Consider the following 20,610-nt stretch of genomic DNA (forward strand, 5'->3'; position numbering starts at 1 on the left):
AAATATAAACCTGAATAAGCATATGAACAGTATTAATTTAAGGTAGAGGGGTTCATATCTGAAGTTACTTTTATATTTCTCGTTTTTTTAGACCAAAAGAAGGCATAATATCCCTATAGCACATATATATAATGAAGTACAGAAAGAAAATGATGAATAATAAATGGTGTCTCATTGTATGTTCTCTTTTGGAAAGAATTTGCATTAAATGACATTTTTGACTTGTCATTCAAAAATAAAACTAAATCTGCCTTCTCAATGTAATATTTACAAAGAAAAATCTTCTTTTCTTCCAATGTGAATAGTAGAGTATTGCACACGTGTATTTCTGGAATGAAGCAGATAAAGTTATCTGGCTAGATCTATCATATGCTGATTTTGTTGCTGTAGAATATATTCCATAATTTCTGTCATTCTTCATCAAGAAGTGATTATTTGATACACTTTTATGTGTTGCACATGATCTAAAGAAATTAATAGCAAATAATAAATAAATATATCTTGAACCTTATTATCTGGCAGTTTTACAGAAATTATACCATTACTTACCCATTGTTGACATTGAAAATTGAATACAAAGCATCTCAAAAGTCAAGAACAAATGAAAGGTCTTTTATTTAATGTTTGCATCATGAAAACATGTAGGTAATCTCATTTATAGAAATATTAATGGCATGAATTCTGGCCTTAAAAATTTGCAAAATCTTCATGGAAAAATGAAAATAAAACCAAACTATTTTATTTTGCCAATTTGAAGAGTGTATAGCAAAAGAAGTCCAAATTAATTCAGAACTACAGGATGAATTATGCAGAAGGAACCAAGTTCAGATAACACAGTTCTGTCTCTGTCAAATCTGTGAGGAAGGCCCTATTCAAGTAGACCTTGAATATCAAGAGAAATTCTTCTTTCCTTCCTCTCCCTTATGCAAAAAATAAGTTTTCCTGCTTGATGTATAATTTGACACATAACGTCTGATTTTAAATGCAAGGGTAAGATGTAACCTCAAAACTAGGAGAAAACTGCATCTTCAAATGAACATAGGTTAATGTTTCTGTCCTCTAGGTTCAATACTGTGAACCTAGTACTGGGGAATTACCTTCTCAGTTCCACGTTCATGCTGACAAGTGGCTGAATTCTTTGTCTTGATCTCAGTTATGAGCTTTTCAGCAACAAAAGAATGTTTCCTAAATCGTATTTGAATCAGGTAACAAAAGCCATGATACACAAAGAAAAGCAGGAAAAAAAAGAAAGGAAAAAAAAAAAGGAATGTAGGAATGTTTCATTTAAACTCTAAAATATCACTATTGTTTGATTAAGATCTAACCACTTAGATGATCATAAACCTGAGTAAAGTAGCAGGCAAGCAGCTGATCTGATATAGCCTTAATTGAGCTGCTAAAGTATTGTAGGAGAATGCATGGCATTTCCAGGTTCTGAATTGCAGTTATTGTCTTTAGAGTAGTGGTTAAAAATTGTAAGATAACTTAGAAGATTTTTTGCATTCAGAAGCCTGATAGAAGCATTTTAGTGATATGAATCACTACAGGGTAAGGAAAATAAAGGTAACACAGATTTTATTTTTTTTTTTTTCCCAATTGATTGTGTATTGGAGACATTTTGCCTATTTCATTTTCTAGGGGTAAGAATATAACTTAATAATTCTGAAACACAACATAGTTTCTTTATTCCCTGTAACATCAAGAGATTTGTGAATCACAGTCATGTGGACACTCCCTTAAATTTCTTGTACAGGTATTTGTAGACACATGCAAAGGCAAAATTATCTCAGAAAGGAAAGAAAACAGCGTATTTATTCAATTACATTTACAGAAACATGTTTTCTCTTCTCTAAATTATTTAGGTATACCTAAACAGAGTTTAACTTGAAATAATATTGGATAGATCCATTTGGCCTCATGTAGCCTAATTTTGTTAATTTGTAGCCATACTAATCATTGCACAGAAAGAAATGACTGAAATAAAAATACTGTAAGGCACATTTCAAAATAGCAAGGACACCAAATCATACCCTCAGTTATACTCAGAGGTTTTCACTCATCTGCTCAAAAGTAGGTACCTACTAAGCATGATGTATATTTGAGCTACTTACATGAATTGTCTTTGTAACCGATGGCTGGCAAAAAAGTCTTCTAGGGAGGAGTTTCTCTCCTCCCATGGCAGACATCTAAAATAAGTCAAATCAGTCATGCCCTCAAAGTGCCTGTCTCTTTACCGACTACAAAGAGAGCCTAGATAACTAGCTGAGATGTGAAAGTCTATGCAGTAGTTGTCTGAAGTTAACAGATATAGCTCACTCAAGGTGATTTTTTACTACTTAGCTGACATATGTGCCTCAATGCAAATCTTTAGGATCGATCATCTCAGACTTTTCAGAGTTGCATCAGTTCCGGTCAGTTTTATAACAGATTGCAGTTAAAATGGTGCAGTGCCTATTTGTCAATATGGTAGACTCATTTCATGTCAATCTAGCCTAACTTCGCTGTGAATTGGGTTAAGATGAATTGATGTGAATTCAATTAATGGTGATTTAATTCACTAATTTAATTTCTTAAAAATGAGGTTTTAATTTGCCTAGTTTTATGTGGGTATAGGAGAGTTTTTAAGTTATTTTAAAGTGAGTATTAACCACTCTAAGTCAGAGACTGCAAGAAATCACAAGAAATAAAATTGTTGGGAAGATAAGTCTCAACTGTTAAACCAACCTTACAGAGAATAGGAGAAAATATTGATTTTTGTTTGGTCATCAAAACATTTATTTTCAAAGTTTGCTTTTTTCAACAGGAAAAATTGCTCAGTACGCCTCTATTTGACCGTGTGAAAATTTCATGTGTCTGTGCCTCTATGTGAGCAGATATATGTTTCTAAGTCTAAAATGTAATGCTATTTAAGTAGTCTGCAAGTTTGGCCTTGGCAGTTCCCATGACATCCAACTCAATTAACAATTTTGGTTCAAATCCTATACTTGCTGATTTCAATGGCAGCTTGACTACTGATTATCAAGGAACCATAACATCATGGTAAGCCTCTGATTTCTCATAATGCATTTTATGTCAAATTTGCTTACTCTTCAATTGTGAGTTATGAGAAAGGGGCTGCTAGATAGTGTAAACTGATGTGTTGCTTGAAATCAATGGAGTCACTTTGATTTACAGCAGCTAGTAATCTGGCTGGGACACTTAGATGGGCATATCAAGTTCATCTACTTAAATGAAGGTCAGGAATGTAACTTCCTTGTTAATTCTTCTAACTTCCTTTTGCTTCTGCTGATCTCCTGCATGGCGATTATTTCAGCCAGACGCCTACCCAAATTGGATCTGTGATTCACATATTTGAGATTTGCATGCTATCACGTAGATGCATTAATTAAAATGTACTCAGTTTACATCCAGATGCACTTAGCCACACTGAAATAACTCATGGGAGGTAAATTCTTTTTGTAAATGAAGATTCTGGCTGCACTGCGACTGCAGCAAGATTCAGCCTATCACTCATATTGTTAATGACTCTGGTGTGCATGTGTATGCAGAAGGCGTAAAAGCAATTCAGTGCAACTTTCTCTGTTACTGAATGGCCCAATAACCTTGAAGTATCTAAATTTGTCTTTTTTACCTACCTAATGTTTTACACAACAGTGATTGTCACTGTCATCTAAAAAAACAAAATAAAATTTCAGCTAATGTCTATGATCTCAAGATTACCACTGCATGTAAATATTTCTAACATATCACGCAGAAAACACATACCTCCTCCATATTTCAAATGCATACCCTATGTATCTGAAAATTCTGTACATTTAAAAACTAAGCACAAAATGAAGTAACAATAACCCAGTACATACAGCACCAGTTTAAGTGAGTGGGAAATAAGAAAGGTGACTGCAATTCTAACAGAATTTTGAAAAAATGACACAATGTACACATCATGTTTTTGGAAAGTTAAGACTGTCCAAGGGATACTGCTTATATTTCTCACTGGGGCTGTTGTTTATTTCTTGTTTTGCTTGTTTTGTTGTTTTGTCATTTTTTTTTTTTTCCTTTTGCTATTGCATTATTACTGTGTACTTTCTGTGTACTTTCCCTTTCTGTATGTTTGCCTAAAAGTGTAAAATGTTTCTGGTGAGAAAGTCAACAAATGGACACAAGTTTTAGCATTTGAACAGTATTTGAACTATTTCTAAGGTGGAGATAATTAGGAAAAGAACAAAAAAAAATGTTTAATTTTTTTAGATTCAGATCATTTTTAAGAATCTGTTTCTTCTAAGTCTACCAAAATTTTTGCAATCATTCAATATTGCTGAAAAATCAAATTTTCATTTTAAGTAATCCCTTATATATATGATGCAGCTTAACACACAGTTATGTAAGTTTCCATTTAACCAGATAGATGGGAAAGATGAGAATGCAATATTATCATTCAAAGTAAAGCCTAATATCTGTGGAGAGATTTGTTCTTAAGCTCTATTAAGAAGTTCTATTAAACATAAATACAGTATCATTCATTTTAACATTTAAAATAACATATATACTGCCTCTTGCATTCTTGTGCATGTCTATGTATTTCATCCTAAATTCTTATTATTGTTATATGTGTATCTTCTACAAATTTCCCCAGAAATGACACTGCATATGCACTGAAGAAGGCATTCTGACAGCAGTTGTGTGCAAAGAGTAAACCAGTTTCATAGTTTAATTTTCTGTCAGTCACCTCACAGACATATTTTCATTAGTAGCAATAGAGCAGTGGAAATTAATATTACAAGGAATATTTTTAATCAATCCTGTTCTTCTATTTTTTTCCTACTACTTTTTCAATAAGAATACCACCATTCCTTTTTTTTTCTTTCTTGGGGAGTCACCCAAAAGGCAGTCAGCAAAAGGTCCTATTTTGCTTCTTCCTTAACAATCCTTTAGACCTCAACAATCATTTAGAACTCACTGTTTGTGGCAAAAAAAAAGAAAGGAAGAAAGGAAGAAAGGAAGAAAGGAAAGGGAAGGGAAGGGAAGGGAAGGGAAGGGAAGGGAAGGGAAGGGAAGGGAAGGGAAGGGAAGGGAAGGGAAGGGAAGGGAAGGGAAGGGAAGGGAAGGGAAGGGAAGAAAAAGAATTCTATTACTGAAATTCACTGCTTGCTTGAAAGCATTTAATTGAGGTGGAAGAACCTGACATATGGTATGCCTAGTTTCTTTAATATCGTGTATTATTTTGTATGTACAGAATGAGTTGACTATATGCCTTCCCATGTTAGGTTAATAATTTTATCTTCACTGTAATGGAAAAGCCTCATTGAGGGAATGAGGGAATTAGGGGGAATTTTCTTGGCTGTTTAACTGAAACTGCAGCTACAGCTCTGTGAATCTTGAACAATATTTGTTTGCTCCCAAAGACAAGTCACACCATGAGTTATATAGCAAAACATATTCCTGTTTATAATCTAAAATGACGTTTTGGAGAAATCATATTGTAAATCTTTATTCTTATTTATCTTCATTCTTATTTATGGAGGGAAAATCAAATAAATACTTTAAATACTTTGAATCATTACAGTTAGTAGATATTTTTCTATGATGCGATCTACTAATAGACACTTCTGTGCCTAAACCTACTATCAGAATAAATAGTGACTTAGGGAAACAAAATAAGAAAAAATACATAGGAAGAAGAAGATTCTCACTTTTGTTTAAGATTTTTATAAAGCAGATAATGACATTGTTTAAACAGTAAATAAAATGGTGAATTATTCCCTGAATGAATAAAAGCTAAAAGTATGCATCTATATATATGTATATATGAATGGATTTGAAGCTCACTTTTGGGAAATTGTTAAAAATCTCATCAAAAGCCACATTTTAGCCAAACTAAAGCAACAACAGAAAGACATGAAGTAAACTACCCATAGCCCAGGGAACAGCTTTAAAACCTCTTTGTTGTTGTTTTATTTCTCTGTGGTCAGACTGACACTACGCTAACTGAGCATTTTCTTGTTGTGTTGATTTTTTTAAGAATGCAATAAGAAGTGTTCTTCTGTGACACTAGATTAGCTAGTGTTTGGTATCCTGTTTGCTGTTTCCATATGGATCCACGCACACTGTGCATTTTTGGCCTAGCAATAACATATCTGTCTTCTGATATTTTGCTATTTTCTCCTTCATGATCAGACAAAATGAAAAACATTTTAAAAGATCAAAAACCATGCAGACAACAAAGAATAGAAAAGGCCCACATAAACACATGAAACAATGTGAAAGAACCCATTCTTTCATTAAAATAGGGTATGAAACAAGAATATTTCTATCCCACTGTTTTGTTTCTCTAGCTTATTCTTTTCCCATAGTCAAGGATGCTTATATTCAACATTAATGGATAAAACACTCTCTGTTAACTATAGAAAAGGATTCAGAAAAAAAAATTAGGAAGACTATTACTGAGTTACTCATGACTATGATTGTGCTTTTGAAAATACTTCAGGGTTTTCAAAGCAGTGGTAAGACTGCATTGAGTTTTCACTTGGAATCTATAGAATGTATTTTTTCTGTGTTTAAAAATAAAATCACCCTGAATAAGATACTAAGATTCTAGGATGAGCACGAAGAATACTGTGGCATGAACAAGAATTTAGGTCTTTAGCCACTTGATCTTTGTAAAGAAAATACACATTTTATATGTGAGAAGAGCTATATCTTCCACAACATTTTTATAAGTCTCCATAGATTTGTTCTATTAATGAAGCACACGTGCTTCATCAAACTTCAAAATTATTGAATCAGCTGCCCACTGTGATGAAGACATTATCATTGATTTTTAGTTTTCTCCTATTTTCTTTCTGTTTTGAAATGGAAGCATATCAGAAGTATCTATCAGAACAGTTGTGTTATGAAACACTGGATTGTCAATGAAGACTAAAAATAAAATACTGACTATGCAAATTTTCTCTGAAAAAATGTGTTATAACACCTTGTAGGCATCTCAATTTAAATACCTACCATGAGAGAAGGCCTAAACATAGATGAGCTCTTCAAACCACCACTTGTGAGGTTATCTAACTGCCAACAGCACATATTAAATGTCATGTGTATGTGGTGTGACTGAGATATGTAGTGTGTTAATCCTGATTTCAAGTAAGCCTCTGATATCTATGTGCTGATTGTGGCTGCTTTCACCATACCCACTACAACTTGCCTGCAAATTTCTTGCTCCTTAATATTTTTTTTCTATGAATTATAAGTAATAAGTCACACTTTTTCTTTAGATTCTCTCTAAATTACTTACTGCAGTAATAAGGTCTCTAGTCAACTGGGAGAACTTTTTCAATAAAGACGTTCATTCCAGCCTCTGTCCTTGAAAACTTATTCTTTCCAAAAACGACTTTGTCACTTTTTTAGTACTTTCTTGGAAGTATAAGTCCAGGAAATGTAAACCTCACAGGGCTACTCTTAAAGACAAAGGAAACTGTAATATGAAAAAGGATCTGAGGTCTGAGTTCTGGTCTAATTTGCTTATTGTCAGCCTAAAGATATTTTTATTCTTCTTTCTACTCACACTACCAGTCTCAACAATTCTTAGAAGCTGACAAAGGTGCCAAAAATATCTGCCATTACAAAAAATTGCTATTTATTTCTTAATGTGCTCAACTTTGATACAATTATATTTCTGCTGCAAATGGCATCACAAAACTCTACGTGAAGATGAAGGGAAAGTGTTTTATTTCTCTGCATGGTCTTTCTTACAAAATGTTTCTTTTTTTTTTTTTTTCTGGAAAATCCTGTGTGTCTTGAACTCAAAATGTCCATTGAGGAAGCACTACTACCTGCAGGCTGCCAAACCAGAAAAATAGATGTAGTTGTCACATTGCCACTCTCTTATGCTACTTCATTGAAACTACGATATTTAGCCAGCTTGTTTAACATAGTAAGCAAAAATCTGGAATTAGGCAAGTTTTGAATTCTTCCCCTATTTTCTACCTGTTTGTGATTTCAGCACATATACTGTGATTGTAAATATGGGCAATGCTATCATTTTCACTTGCAGAAATACTGTCATGCTAAGACCAGTTCATGAGTTTCTTAGTGCTTTTTTTTGTTCCAACTAGTAAAATAGTGATTTGAACATGATTTGACAACTAGGAACAGTTTGTGTTTAACAGCAGCATATTTTTCTTTTTTTTCTTTTTTACTTTCTCTACTTTTGTTTTCACTAAAACAAATATATATTTGATCATTTGATCTTCAACCTTTACTCAGGTATATCTCTATTATCTAGATATTTATCCTGAGATCACATCCAGAGCTCACCTTACTCTGGAAGTCTTTTGTTCAGGAAGACTCTTAAAATTCAGGAAAAAATTTGCTTTATTATATTCAGGATATTCACCTGGAAGCTGTGCTGAACTACTCTCGGATGCTATGTTGGATGTGAGTGCCGATGTGACCTAAGCCTACTTGAATGATTCTGAACAACTCATTGCTTATCATGATTGTATAAACACATAATCACTGTCACAAATACCGATCTCAGATAAATTAGGTGATTTGGCTGGCATGCTCAAGTGCGTTCACTCCTAACACAGAGAGTAAGAAACATGAAGATGATCAAAAGAACACAGTCAGAAGGTAGAATAATTAAAAGTGTTAATTATTATTTCCCTTCACTACTATATTTTTGAGGAAGAAGTCCACAATATCTATCAAATAGATTATTAGGGTACAAAACTGTTGTGTAGAATGTGGCAGCTCTACATACAAGTATCCTGGTGCTCTTGAATAAGATCAGATAAAGTTTTGAAGGATCCTGTGTACTTTCTATTGCAGCCTTGCAGGGAAAGTTTTCTTCAATTTTGCCTAAAACACTAATAGACTTATTCAGGCTTGCACAAACTGTAGTAGGTTCTGGATCCCTACCATTGCTTCCTATCCCACGTGCTCTGCTGCGGGGGCTCTCCCTACATCATCTTCCTTGCACCAATTAGAACTCCCAGTTCATTCTGAGCTACTTTACAGGTTGAAATAGCTAAGGCTGTTCAGCCTGGAGAAGAGGTGACCTGATAGTGGCCTTTTAGTATCTAAAGGGGAGCTACAAAAAAGGGGACAGACTTTTTATCAGGATTTGCTGCAATTGGACAAGGGGAAATGGTTTCAAATTTATTGAGTGTAGATTTGGGGTGGATATAAAGAAAAAGTCTTTTACAGTGAGAGTAATGAGATGCTGGAACAGGCTGCCCAGAGAAGTGGTGGATACCCCATCCCTGGAGGCATTCAAGGCCAGGCTGGAAATGGCTCTGAGCAAACTACTCTAGCTGTGGATATCCCTTGCAGGAGAGTTGGACTAGATGGTCTTTAGGAGTCCTTTCCAGCTCTGAGGATTCTGTTATTCTTCTTCAGACTCACTGTGCTTTCTCTCTCTTTTTTTCTCTCACAATCTCATCACCTGAGATGATCTGCTAGTGGGAAGAAAAAACTGTTCAGTGAAACATAATGCTTTCTTAATGTAGAGTGAAGCTGGGCTGCCAGTTCCCCAGTAGTCTGGTGTTCTGCTTTATAGAGAATTGTAAGACCACTGTTGACTCCTCCTTCTCTTTCTCAGTTCCCACCTGTTGTCAAACAGGAGTATCATTATCCAGTGCACAATGGAGAACAGCATAATACATAAAGAGAGTGGATATTCTCTTTCTCAAAATCAAAGGATGGAAAATTCTGGAGGACGATGTAATCCTCTGTGTCTGATTGGTGCACACAGGTGCTAGTGATGGCACTATATAGTGAACAGACAAGTAGGATAAGCATTTCATATCTTTGCTAACATTTCATGTCCTGAAGACTTTGATATGGACTATTTGAAAACTACGAAGGACCATGGTAAAGTAAAATAATACTTTTAGTTTAAGCCCTAGTAATTCAGCATCAGCTTAGTCCTAAACTCAGAAGAACTTTACATTTATTGTTCCTGTACTTCCCCTAATTTCACAGGCACCTATTTTTCTAAAATAATACAATGCAAAAGCAGTTTTCTAGGACAAACCACTAATTTCACTTCGCATACCTACATACCAATCTACCCCAGTTTACCTAAATGGGCATGAATAGCTAGTTAAGTTGTTACAAGTTTTGGTGCAGAATATCTGTTCTTTCCATTATAGAGAAATGAAACGAACTGTAGCCCTTAAGTTATGTTCTTAGGTATGAAGGCAATGGAGGCTAGCACTAAAACTAAAGCAGGTATAACAGAGAGTTCATGGGGTATTCCAAAAAATGTTCTACAGTATTTCTGAGTTGCATGTATATAACATTCTTCTTTTCTATGTCTGATGCTCCATGTTAGATATTCCTCTGGCTAGAGGGAGCTGAAATGCAAAGTGAGCACTGCGAGAGACTGTGGGCCCAAAACGAGAGTGGTGTTTATACTCCTGTCTGGTTTATCTGTTCAGCCTTGGGATGGAAACTTGGCTGACTATCTCTCTGATATCATAGGCTAATCAAACAACTGAGTATTTTAAGAGTACACAGATTTCTTTATGACTCCTAATTATTAGGTGATACATCTTTTATAGTGACTATATATATATCAGAAAAACTGATAAGAAATAGAAATGGATTTTCAGAACTAACAGCACTGGAGAAGTTCCTTTTTTAAGACCTTGACTGGCAGTGCCAGCCAGATGTATCTTGTTCCAAAGAGGGAATTTATGGGAGACCACCTGTGACTTTGTGTGCACAGTGTGTATTCTGCTGTATAGGCTTACGAGTAAAGGCATAGCATGCTGGCTTTGTAGACGATGTTGAGTGACTTGGTAAAGTCATGATTTTCCCTTGCGGCCCTAAGACTTACAAAGGGAAAGTTACTTGCTGTATGTGGGGGAAAGCAGGAGAGAGAATGTGTGAACGTGTTCATGAGTGAGCGCTGAGCTCTTACAGGTGATCTATTACCCTGCAGCCATTACAATTTGTCATATATGCTTCACCTAGCATCAGCTGCAAGATGAAATGCTTTCAGCTCAGTTTATCAGTCTACCTGGATGTGTCAGGTCAACTTCCTTTTAACCCACTGTTCTGGTTCATGGGCTTTTGGAAAATATGGCAGAGCTGATCAGAGGTAGCAGTTGTCTTTTTTTTTTTATTATTTCACTCACAGCGTGAAACAGGCTTTCGTGTACATAGACAGTGCTAAGAATTTGAATTCTAGATTAATCCAGTACAGTTAAAAAATTCTGACATATGCCTTTGCTTCTGTTCCTAATGACAATTAAGAAAGCTTATTATATTTAAAAATAATCCTGTGCAAGTATATGCATACACACTTAAGTACATAAATATATAGATATATAAACATGCCCATCAGCACATGCGTAATGGTCTAATCAGCATGAAATACATCTGCTTTGAATTATTTTCACTGTTTACCAGAGTATAAAAATATGTATTTTTGTACTCACAAACCTATTACTAAATGATATGCTTCTACTATTTATTTTTGTCTCTAGTATAACAACATTCAGATTAGAAAATATTATATACAGAATATTTTGTAAAAATTCTACTTATAAAATTTCTTATGCAGAATCATTCAGAGACAGAATCATCACTGATTCTAGAATCATCATCATATTCATAAAATTATCATCATATGATAGAAAAAATAATCTTAATTTATGTTTTACCTATCAGATGTTACTGCCGTATGCACATAGCATGATTTTAACATGGAAATATTTTATAACCATTTCAGTGCTAGTTATACTGGCTGGCAGTTTATGCAAGGTGCATTATCCTTCCATAAAAATGTCATTAGATACTGCAACTGGTGTAATGGTCATTGCTCAGTGGTTTTTGAATCATCTTATTCCAGATCTTATTAATACTTGTTATATGTAGATCAAAGGATACTTGTAGGCATTTTTTTCACGTTTTCCACCACCCAGTATGCAACCAAAGTAACATACTGCTATCAAGTGCAATTATGATGTAACTTCGGAAAGCTTGCCATTCTTCTGTGTGCTTGACTCCTGAAGAAAGCTCTTAAAATTTTAAATCTATAAAAATGTAATGCAGTTGACTTCATTATTTTTTTTCTCCTTGATGGAAGCATGGTACCACTAGCAGTTTTAAATTTAGTATGGGTTTTTTTGTTTGTTTGTTTCATGTGTGCAGCAAAGAGTTGAACTTGGTGATCTCTGTGGGCTCCTTCCAATTTGGGATAGTCTATATTTCTATGATTTGGCAATCAGTTTTAAACTAATCCCCCTCTGGAAAAAAATGCAGGCAAAAGACTGTAACTGTTAACTGTTGGAGAAGGAAGTCATTATTTTGAGCACCCATAATAAAACAACTCTTCTTATATCAGTATCAATATCTGGTTTTTAATTACAAGAGATGAGAGTTGTTCTCACATTTGCTTGAACATACATACTCATTATGGTCCTGAGCATAGTCTTTTATTTACAATTGATTTATTTATTTTAGTGTGTCTCTTCAGCAAACATTGTACAATGCCAAGAAGGATTTCCCCTATTTCAATAAAATGAAAGATGTTTTCTTGGAATTTACATATCAACAAAATCTAAAATAATGAAAAATCATCTAAGGGTAAATATTTTGTAAAATGAAAATAGCAATCCATGTAAAACAGCTGTGTTAGATATTCAAAGAAATGCCAGCGTATTATCTTATTCATGTAAAATTTCTTCTTTGCCTATGAATCTTGATAGAAAAACCTCAGCATAAACATCTTCATGATATTTTTTTCATTGTCTCATTTTAAGAGCACTTTAATATAATTGTTATCCTAGAATGGGAAGAATCCTACCTCTTTCCAGGGGAAAAAAAATGCAAATTATGAAATGAGAAGAAACAGCTAATACTCTGAATTGTCTGAAACAGACCTTTCTAAGCTTCTCAGTGTCTTCTGAGTGTTTTGAATTATTCATCATTTTTCTGTTTGGCCTGTCTTGTTTCAAAGTAAAAGGCCAACAGAAATAAAAAAGAAAAGCAATAGGAAATATATAACCACTACTTTGCAAGTCACAAAAGTATGTCTGTAATGAATTTATGAACTGAGTTAAAGAATTTAAGAAAAAAATATTTGTAGCAGATCACATCTGCAAAGTCTGAATTTCTGTGTTGAAAGTTGTAAATAAGGTGAATTTGATTTGTCTATATCAATCTGTCTATATCAACTATCTTGTTGAGACTCTCCTTGTTGTTTACAATTCATTTCTTAAAATAATCTTCTGAGAATTTTCAGTTTAATTGCTCTCTCTTGCAAAAGGTTTATGTAGTTTGAAGTGACAGGTGGTTATAAGCTAATAAAACACATTCCCTAGACCACAGCTTCAAAAGCTCCATGCAAGATGAAGTAAACTGGCTTTATTTTGCATTTTGACAGTGTTCAGTCCTTTGTGGGTTGTCACTCACACTAACCAAACAGCCAGCAAAAACTTTCCAAGTATCACACAGCTTGGATAAAATTATCAAGACTTTCAAGACTTCACTGAATTTGTTTTCACTGAATTCTTCCCTTTACTTTGGATATTTTGCTGCATGGAAAGTAACACCAGGAAGTCTTTTCTAATTTCTTTATGCTAAGTACTTTGAATAGCAAGGTTGTGTACAGAATAGTTGGATTGGTTCAAGTAGCCAGTGAGGAAAGTCCTGAGCTAGCTGACATTTGAATTTCTGACAGCATGACCAGATATTTTATTTAAGCATCAGCAGTCCTAAATGGCAACCATTATTAAACCAATTTGTCAGTTAAAACTGTTTGATCATTCATTAAGTTACAAACTTTAAGAGCATGTAAGAAGTTATATATATTTCCTTTTTCCTAGGCACCAAGATTTCTGTTAGCTGCAAAAGCCTGGTCACTGTGTACAGCTGTATGGTTTCATGATGGATGGGTAGGTTAAAGAAGGTTAAGTAGATACGAGTGTAAAGTAAATAAAAGCTTCAAATGGGAGCATTTCAATTGCAGACAGACACTCTTGATAACTGTTTTCTTTAGCATTAACTTTGCCAGAAGTTTCTGTCAAATCTGGGAAATGTAGACCCTAAGTTCAAGTGGATAGAAGGAGTACATTTTATAATGTCAGAAATTTGGCCATTTCTGCTGGAAAGAAGAATTGAAAAAAAAAAAAAAAAAAGGCTGGATATAGTTGTTATTTTTCCTTGAAGCACAGCTGCTATTAGAAGAGTAGAGATGGGAAAATAGTCATGTTGAAAGTCTCTGACATGAAATCAAATGCAACATAGGGCAGTTCCTTAGACATTATGCCAGCCCTTTGTGGTGTCACTTGTAGTTTTCCTGCAGAAACGCTTTTTGAACAATGTCATTAAGGTTACCAAAAAAGTCTCTGATTTTCTAAACCCTATGAAACATGTAACATTACGTAGCTGCCACTTATTTGATTATGAAGGTACATGGTAGCTTCCCATAAGTTTAATTTGGTTCAATTTGAGTGGGCTTAAATTGAAATACATAAACAAAACAAAACAGATTCTGTGCAGCTAAATGTTGCTCTATTCCATCATTTTGTTAGTGATGATTAAATGGCTAGTATCTGTATAAAGCATTCAGTGATCTGGTTGATCTCTGAGTAGTCTAAAAGACCATTAGAAAGCTGGTTTTAGTCTTATGTCTAAGAAAAGGATGAGTTTATAAAAAAATCTAAATTCAGAAGATCCATGTTAATTTTCTCTTTGTACTTGGCACTGGTGAGGATGCACCTCAACTACTGTGTTCACTTTGGGCCCTTCACTACAAGAAAAACATCCAGTCTCTGGAGCATGTCCAGAGAAGTTCGGTGAAGATGTAGTGGATCTGGAGCTTACATCTTATGGAGAGCAGCTGAAGGAACTGGGATTGAGTCTGAGGAAGAGAAGGATCAGAGGAGACCTAGATAAATTTATGGGAGTTTAAAAGAGTGTGACTGAAGTAATTAGAGATCTGAAAAAGCTGATGTACTGAGTAAGTATAAAGTAGAGAATATTGAAGGCATGGCATAAAAGAAGTCTTCTTTAAAAGGCTGTTACATAATCCTGGTCGCTTTGTGCAAGTTTGGACAGAACGAGTTTAAGTTGCAACAAGAAGATTCAGAGATGAGGAAAGCTTTCTACAACTATGGCAGTGAAGCATTTGAAAACACTGGATAACTCCGATATATCCATCAGTGGTTAGGAAATTTTATGATCAAGTTTGATAAATATTTCTTAGGAATGATATAGGAGTAGCTGAACCTGACTTTGACAAGGTGAATGGACCAGATGACTTCCTGAGGTGCTTTCAAGGCCTCCTTATTGTGATTCTCTAGTGCAAAAGAATTTCATACTGACCTTGCTCCTTATACATCAAAGATTTGCAAAAATGACAGAGAAATCACATTAGATGATTTAGCTCCACTGTCAGTGTTTCAATGTGTCCACATCTCTAATGAGATCTATAAATAAAATCAGTTATCCCAGTATTATTCCAATGTTATCCCAAATAAATGTATAACTCCATCCCAAAATTATGTAATTGATGACTAGGAATTTAGGGATTAGAAGAGGAATACAATATAGGTGCATGTAGTTAATGCACATGTGCTTATTGTAAGTATGGTATTAACTGAATCACTTTTTCCATGTGCTTCTTTTTTTTTTTTTTAATGCCATTTGCCTAGAATCCTTCCGAACTTTTCAATTTCTTCAACAGCATCTTTTCCATTACTTTGTAAAATATAGTAGTGTAGTTGTTAGAATGATTTGTGCTTGGGAGACAGAAACTAAGAGACGTTGTAAAGCTGCTTTTCTTTGTTTCCATTTTCAGAACAAATGGGAATAAAAAGCTAGCATGAAGGAACTATAAACATAGTGAAATTGTTCTACTAATCTTAAAATATACTCTCAGAATTGTAATAGCTGTGAAGCTTTGATCTTTTTCCATTGATTTCTGAAGGAATTACTGACTTATCTGAAGAACTTGCTTATAAGGGTTTGAAACATCATTCAGTAAATGCTGTGAAAACTGCCCTCATGTTCAAAACTGAAAAGAAGCGAGGAAAACTAGAAGTGCCACACTTCTTGTCTTGAGCTTGATGTAGGATTCGCCATGAAACAAGCTCTTTTTCATGACTGCTTGCTTACTCATGGAACTTTCCCTTAGATACTTCTATCTACTTCACAACTATGTCTTAGACTTCAAAATTTATGCTTTGTCCACATTGGAGAAAATTGTCTTATGCTTTCCCAAGACAGAAATGTGATAATGCTCTTTGAAGCAAAAATGTTGATATTTTTTGGCTGAATTTCTCTTGTTCCACCTCTATCTTCACCTTCCATCTGGAAGATGGAAACCATCACACTATAATTTTTTAATTTAAGAAAGCACGGAGTAAACAGAGCATTTTAAAGAAAGCAGGTTTAACAAAAATGTTTTCTTTCGGTCTCTGTAGTTCAAATTCAAAGTGATATATGATTGACAGTAAGATCTGTCATCTACATAACAAGTGTATTATTTGCCTGATGCATATGTTTAGGTGTGTGGGTTGGGGGTGTCATTATTTTGCTCTCTAAAGAAAACGTGCAAGTTTATTACTTTGAAGTTGGAACTAGGCTTTTTGCCTCACATGCTATATGCCATATTACATAGCTATATGTACAGCTACATATACTATATACATGTGCTATAGCATGCCCTCCTATCCAAAATCCATGTATGTTATAATACCCCTCAGTACAATAGCCTTTAGTGTGACTTTCTATCCAAAACCTCAATTACCCATTTTACTTACACTGTATAACAGTTAAACTTGAACAGAGGAGGAGCTGCCTTAGCAGACAGTGTCATATCTGCAATAAGAACTATAATCTATGTACAATATTGAAATGCTAAAATAATTATCACAATTCTTGATGCCTCCAAATACTACATTTTAGTTAAAGTCTAACTCATCGTCATTTTAAGTAGCTTGCTGGAAAATATTACAATGCTGCCCGTTGCAGGCATAATGTGGCATATAATTTCTGGGCTTATGTGTGCTATGTTCCTGATGCATTTTGGCCAGCTTAGAAAGCATATTTGGAATATTTGGTGATTTCTACTTTTTCTAAATATGCTTTTAGGCCCAATTCTGCTTTGGAAAATCTCACTTTTTAGCCAAAGTAGGTTAGAACATTATGTCCTGAGAGGTGAGAGTTTAAATACTTTCTGATTATCACCAGTTGGTAACACACCTGTATTCAGTAAGAAAATATGGATACAATTAACTGCACTCAAGGAATAATTTAGGTACCAATGTGAAGCCAGGGGCTTTAGCTATAAATCCTGCTCTCCTAGAGGCATGTAACTCAGTATCTCTCATCGTTTCCGTATCACATATTTAGTCGGAGTCTTAAGATCATCTGAGACATGCATGCTGCGAGAGGGATACGAAAGTGACCATGTGTGGAAAGGTCACCCAATTGGTATTAATGGTCATGCAGAAAAGCGTGTGTATGCATAGCACCATATTGCATATTTGCCAGAGGTGTCATGCAACATGTCTTGGGGAAGCACTGATGAAGTTAAGCAGAACAATTCAGCTTAAGGATATATTATGAAAAGGCTGTAGCTCTAATGTCATCTACTCATAGCAGCTAGTCAATAGATTGCTACTGTGCGAGTCATAGGGGCATGGAGGCACATACTTACAGGTATGTCGCAGAACTAGAGAGGTTCTTCAGACATCAGACAGTAAAATCACAATAAACAGAATGTCAGGTTGCAGTGATTTTATTGTTGTTTGTGGCAACTACATAAAAAATCAATTTCTAAGTGAGATTTTAACTCACTTAACTCACTAGTATACTAAGCAAAATGCAAATGATTTAAATGTGAGCATACTAAAACGTAAGAAAGCTAAGAAAAGCACACATCAAACTGACAAAGGATAGCACCTTTAATTGTTAATCTCACTCACAGATAAGCCATAACTGGGGAAGTTGTTGATTGCTCACATTCTCCATCATGACCCCTTTGCATGGCCACATCTCTTGATCATCCAGCAAGAGCAATCCTGAATTTTATCATACTTCTATAGGGCTTCTACTTTTGTTTGCCTAACCAAGTTGCTGATCGAGAACACAAGCATTTTGCTAGGAGGTTGCTGGTCCATAAACAGCAGACTACTGTCTATCCATACTCCTGAGGAGGTCATAGTTTAGACCATTCATGAGGAGGTTAACCCATCTGTGTCACCTGTGAACACTCTTTAGCAACCACTGTGCAATAAATTATTGATTTCTCTGCAGAAATTGGCCATTTGAGTATGCTACGCAAGCATTCTATTGTTTTACTGTCCCATGCCATGCCTGAGAAAAGGAGCATCTCACTAAAAAGTGCATTCAAGTTGAATGACAAAAGTAGGGTTTTTGACTGTAGCATATGAGATAGATCTAGTCTATGCCTCATATTAAATAATTTTACCACCTGCCTATTCTCCATGCAATATTAGAAACTCCAGTCTTAGTTGCTCATTTCTTCTCGTTCTTTCTGGAAGGAAAACTAACTTCTAGTTCAGATCACTGAATCTCATGAATGAACATGGAACAGATAGATATACCTACATGTGTCCTTAGTGCCTTTTCTCCAAAATAAGATCTGAGATAGTCCATACTTCAGAGATTGTGTTTCTTGAGGAGTTTACAATATTTATTTACTTATTTATGGCAGTGAGTACAAAGTAATTTCTTAAGAGCTATTTCTGATTTATCTGAATTGTGTGCATATTTACAATGGCACATACCATACCATGAGAAAATCATCACTGTTTGCACACTCATGATTATTAGAAATAATATTTTATTCCCTGAACTGGAAAGAAATCAAAAAGGAAATCTGTTTGTTTGTTTCATGATCATATGAATACTCCTGGAAACAATTTTGAAAATAAAATATTTGTCTAGCAAACTGCAGAAAGTAGGTCGTGATTACTGACAATATTGTTTCTTCTTATTCTGCATGGTTGTGTTCTATTGTCCTTTGTGTATAATGGTTTCAGTCGGTGATTTCCACTAATGATGTTCATTATTTAAATGAGACAAATAGGCTATTGTCAGGGACCATGATCCCAATGACATTATTATTCTGACCTAGTGTAAATATCATGACCTTTCTTGGAACTCTTGCAGTAAATGAAAGGGTTCAGGCATTCTAGGTGACATCAAACCTGTCCATAAATCAAACTATCAGATATTATGATAAGTTTTATTAAAGAGCAAATGGATTTCTTGACATTATGACTTGTATACAAGACACGGATTAAGATAGGAGACTAGTTGGAAAATACTGCTGTAGCTTTTACTGTCACTTTTTTTATGTTGACTGTAGGGTTTCAGAAATAACAGAGGTGAATGATATATGTACAAACCCACTTATTTTAAAAGACAGCAGGAACCTAAAATAATGAACACAGCTACTGGTACAGTTGTTCAATTAACTGAATACTTTAACCCTTTTTATTTGACATAAGGCTACATGCAATTATTTCATACTTCCAAAATGTTCCATTATATCTGGATATGCAACTTAATATGAATTCTTAGGAAATCTTTGAAGAATTTTATTCTTAGTGTTTTTTTTTTTTTTTTTTTTTTTTTTTTTTAATGTGTTTAATCTAAAATGAGGTAGTCCAACAGCAAGAAAGGTTGAGTTATGAGAACTAAGACAATCTTTACTTGTAACTTGTTTAAATTTTAAGCTTCCCCAAACTGCAACACCATGTACGCATAATAAATCATTACATATCAGAAAGTGTATAAAGACTAATATAAAAATACAGCTCTAAAATGTAACATTTAAATATACTTCTTTTCTGAAAGTGGTCAGACACTGGAACGGGCTGCTCAGGGAAGTGGTGCAGTCTCCATTCCTTGAGGTGTTCAAGAAACATTTAGATGTTGTACTGAGGAACATGATCTAGTGGGAAATATTGGTGATAGGTGGATGGTGGGACTGGATGATCTTAGAGGTCATTTCCAGCCTTGGTGATCCTATGATTCTATTCTATGATATTGAAAAGCTTCTTTCTAAAACTTTACCTTATAACTGTTATTTTTCTGCCACTAGTAGATTTGTATTTTGAGATAGTTCTGTCATCCCATGTCTCACAGTAACTATGCTTTCTACTTCATGTAGTATTTAGGTGATGATCAACAATAACTGTTCATACTGAATGGGAAAACTGCTGATGGTTTATGTAAAGCCTTAGCACTGTGATTCATTAAGTTATATTAGACAATAAATTAGTGTTAAAGAACTGGCAACAATTAATGTATAGTAATACAATAACAAAAGCAAAAGTGAAAATGTGAAATAAATGTGAAATAAAGTAGCACCTGAGATAAAAGGCAACCATTTTTACAGTATTCATCCTGATACTCTTTTGTCATAGTTCTATTATTAAAGTGAAAATTGTTGTCCATTTAGTATGTTAGAACTGCAGTTTTTCATCATTGCAGAAGAAATTATGACTATGAAGTGACTGGTGAACGTGGCTCATTGTGGAATACTTCCTGGGCTTTTTGAGAGAAAGATCTCACTGTTAAAACCATGGCAAAGAATTATCCTGGTTTCAGCTGAGACACAGTTAA

This window comes from Lagopus muta, chromosome 3 (assembly GCF_023343835.1).
Source record: "Lagopus muta isolate bLagMut1 chromosome 3, bLagMut1 primary, whole genome shotgun sequence".
In the NCBI taxonomy this organism is placed as follows: domain Eukaryota; kingdom Metazoa; phylum Chordata; class Aves; order Galliformes; family Phasianidae; genus Lagopus; species Lagopus muta.